The sequence below is a fragment of the Xyrauchen texanus genome, chromosome 44, assembly GCF_025860055.1.
Source record: "Xyrauchen texanus isolate HMW12.3.18 chromosome 44, RBS_HiC_50CHRs, whole genome shotgun sequence".
Lineage (NCBI taxonomy): Eukaryota > Metazoa > Chordata > Actinopteri > Cypriniformes > Catostomidae > Xyrauchen > Xyrauchen texanus.
Window position 1 is genome coordinate 31,777,225 of NC_068319.1, and position 4,209 is coordinate 31,781,433.

A 4,209-nucleotide genomic window follows, 5' to 3' on the forward strand; every position below is an offset into this window, starting at 1 on the left:
TGGCTATGGAGCGAATCACACAAAACACACATTTTCTTGGTGTACTACCATGTGATAATTTACCAAAAGATCCGTTAAGAACACTACCCACGTCTGCCATAATCAACACTCTTCCTTCACAACTCCCCGGGGAACACTGGCTGGCTATTTACATAAATAAGGACAGTTCAGCATTTTTCTTTGACATTTTCGGTAATAGTCCTGATTTTATTCATTTTCCTGTATCAATCATTGATTTTCTAAAAAGGAATTCAACACGCATTCAATATTCAGCTAAACAAGTTCAGCATTTTATGTCTGTCACATGTGGTCATCATTGTGTTTTTTTCCTATATCATATGATTCGAGATTTTGATGATGTTATGATGCTTTATAGTGATTTTATAAAAAATTATGAATTTGTATCACGTTTTGTGAAAAAACTAAGGATATCTCATTGTAATAGTTCTGCATTTAAGTGTATTCAATGTGTGCAAATGGGTGAAACGTTTATGTTAATTACAAGATTGTAAAATGGACGTTTCTAATAAATAAAAAGAGCACAATGCTAAATGTACCAATGTCATAGCTTTATTGAATATCACATGATTCGTTTGAACAAAAATATTAACATCAAAATGATACAAGATCAAAATGACAACCATAAGTTTTGATCAAGAGTCGGTGATTTAAACGCTGACGCCTTCCTTAGAAGAAGGTGTACTTAAATACATCATAGAGGGCAATGTAGACTGTTTGTTTTTAAATGAACTTATTACACATCTAACCGTATGGTATGGCATTGTTGAATAGGGAATGTTTAAAGCAGCAATTGCCTGCAAAAACTCAGTCCATCCACGAGGTCTACGGTCAACCCTAATATTATGTGGGGCTGTAACACTTTTCACAAGATCCATCACGTGCGACCCCTGTAGGACTATAGTAATACCTTTAAATACAAACTCCCCCAAATCATTCCAAGATGAAACTTCTTTGGCTTTAGACATTTTATCCATGATGTATCTTGCATTTTTCACACTTCTCGATGGTACATTTTTCAACACATCGGTAACAACATCAGTGACACCCCAACGTGGTAATGCAAGCGTTAAGGTGTTACTGTCCCGATCACCCTGTTTAACCACTGTTAAAAATCTTTGTAAAACTGCGCTGTAAATGAGTATCCAATTTACCTTCTGATGAGTCTCCAAATTCAATTTATACAAAATATTTCTTATGGCAACATCCAGATCGTCTTCCACGGTTTGTTGAATAGATTCTTGGTTATTGGACATCTTAAGTTTAGGCTATCTATTTGATTTTGAGGAATTAAAAACAGCTTCTCAGCATACTCCATCTTCAACCTTGTTTAGAAGTTTTCAGACTGGATATAAAGGGGACTGCTATGCTCAAGAGTGGAAGAAGAAATCCTCCATTCTGGTTGATCAAGCATTTTTTCTGGACACACCCATCTTTTTATTGGCTATGTATTTAATTTCAGTCCTTCTCCTCTTCAACCGGCGGTGTTGCTGGTTCGTTAGCGGGATTGTGCCATAGAGAACCCCTAACCTCACACAATGTTAAAATGAGCTGATTGCATAATAAGATGCCTTTGCATCGGGTTCGCTTTAAATAGCATTTTTAACAGGGGTAGGATTCTAGATAGTCTAGCAGACATTTTACCAAACTCACTGTCTTATTTTTTGAATGTAAACTACTAGTTGGTTTGAAAGCAACCCCGTTCTGAGACGAAAATGTTCAGGGTTTTTTTCTTTATAGTCTATCATAAAGAAAATTTGAGGTATCCAAAAGGCTGGTTGGTAGCATCTTGATAGCGTTCCATAAAATATTTTGTATTTCCGGGGCACATTTGTTTACCCAACACATTTATCTGATTGTTATCACGAGGATTCTTAAATAATATTAAATAATTTGTATTCAAACTGATGGTTCTGCTGGATTTACCTTGGAAAAATAAATTCTGCACAATATAAATAGCGCTGAGGTTTCTATGGTGAACGTATTGCGTGAATAACTTCAGAGTTACACTTCAGAGTTTCCACTCGCCTCCATCATCATGTCGTCAATTATCAACAGATTCGTTTTATTGACAGGTAATAAAACATCATCATTCAGAGATTGTACAAATTTAATGTTATTCATTTTATACAGTTCATCATACAGTGGTTGCCAGCAATCATAAATGTACACAATGTTTTCAATCTTTTAGAAATCATATTTACAGCATTTTCGAACAACATTTTTACAAAATAAGACTTTCCAGAATTTGAAAGTCCACTTATTACACATGAAAAAGTATGTTGAATCCTAAAATCAAAACCATCAACCTCCCGCACACTGCAGTGATTAAAAAAATTATTAGTAGCCATATGGTAGTGTTGTATAATCTGGGAACAGCTGCCTTTTATTATACAACACTTGAAACTTTTTAACAACTGACTTTGCAAAGTGAAGTTCTTTTTATTCCTCACAATGTTGTCTGTGTAGGATAGTATGTGTCTGGTGTCATGCAATTTTACATAACTGTCAACAAGACCGATCAAACTGTCTAATCTAATGGCCATGGAATTTTCAGCATTAAAAAGTTCAGGCGTTGCGAACCCCGGATGTGAGACAATCGATGACAAGTCAACATTTGAAATATCTACAAACACAGAAAATACAATTTTGTTTTATCAATATTGTATGATCGCGATAGACCGCAAATAATGTATACATACCTCGTAGTGCACGTCTGTTGACTGATCTGTTCTGACCCGTTGTATTATTAATAAACGGTGCATTCACTGAAAATAAAAGAATATAGTCACATAATATATAAACACTTCTAATATAAAAATACATGAAAAAATGATCTTTACGTAAACTTACATAGTTGATCAATGCGATCCAAGTTTTCATGTTCGTCGATTTGTCCTGAATTACGTACAGCCCAAAAAAATGTTTTTACGTTTTTTTACCTGTAAAGCACAAATATTTTAATCAATGTACAATCAACACATACTTCTGAAAATAAATGCTATTTTAAAGAATAATGCCACGTGTTAAAATCTGCTGCTGTCTCCAACACGTTCCCAAATGAATGGTCACATAAAAACACTCGAAATTCTGTTTTTAAATAGGGCAGAGCCTTTCTGGGTATCCCGTCCACCCGATCGGCATCTTATTGTTGTTGTAGACATTTTAATACTCATTGATCAGTGATAGTCATTGCAAAGGAATGCCCCTGTATCTAAGGAATGTAGAGGGGGAGGATCTGCTTCTGTTGGAGACCTTGGGGAAAAGAGGTATAAAAAACAATTAAGCCCTCCCCGACAGTCTCACTCATGGCACAGAGTAATTCCTGTGTAATGGGTCCTGGGTCCTTCTTGCAAGAATAAATTCTTTTAAAAGACTGTTTGATTCAGAGTGTCTCTTACGCAGTGATAATGGTTGGTTAATAATTTTTTGGCCACAACATTTTCTAGATCATAAAATTAGCCAATGTGTCGTGGCACCCTCTCACGATTCCCCACCGGGATCTCACGAACCCCCGTGACAGTTCCAACATATTTTATACATGTCTCTTTGATATAATTCTCAACAGAAAACCACTTCTCTTAGGCTAGACACATATTTGGTCACACACAAAATACACTCGGCATTCTGTTTTAAATGGGGAGGGTTTTCAATCTGAAAAAGCACATGTAATGTAAATAGTTTTTACTATGGCTTAAAATAAAAATATTTTTAGATTGACCACCGATTAATACACGTGTATAAACTTTGTAAAATGTAGGAAATGATTGTGGCAAGGCGGGTTAGAACCCACCCTATTATTATGTGTGATTATTAAATGACTGATGGGTGTGACAGCCAATGGGCTGCTGTCCCTGACCTATTTAAGGCGGAGTTCGGGCCACCTGGGTATGCGTCATCGTCAGATTCGCTTTTGCGTGTGTGTGCGCACAGCTCTGTGGGAGGTATGTACTAGCTGTTTGGCTAATGTTGCTGCTAACACACACATACACTATTAAAGTGGTGGTGTATTTGTTGTAGCCAGGTTCTGACCAGGATTGGTGCGACTTTGCTTTTGGGGTGCAGGCTGTCTTTTCTCCGGTATGTTTATTTCAACGGACTAATGTTTGTTTTGGTGTGACTCCCGGTAACCTATGCTTTTATCGTATTACAGTTCATGTGTATGTTTCGATGGAACACCGGTACATTGGC

The 4,209-nt window shown here is 36.4% G+C and overlaps 1 long non-coding RNA gene across 1 annotated transcript; it reads right to left on the reverse strand.

Moving 5' to 3' along the window:
* Window positions 1–2,234: 2,234 nt before the first annotated feature.
* LOC127636502 (uncharacterized) lies at window positions 2,235–3,166 on the reverse strand. Its single transcript, XR_007969612.1, has 3 exons — window positions 2,872–3,166; window positions 2,721–2,786; window positions 2,235–2,644 (listed from the first exon to the last, which is right to left on the reverse strand). It is a non-coding gene; the product is annotated as an uncharacterized LOC127636502 (long non-coding RNA).
* Between the last annotated feature and the right edge of the window lie 1,043 nt (window positions 3,167–4,209).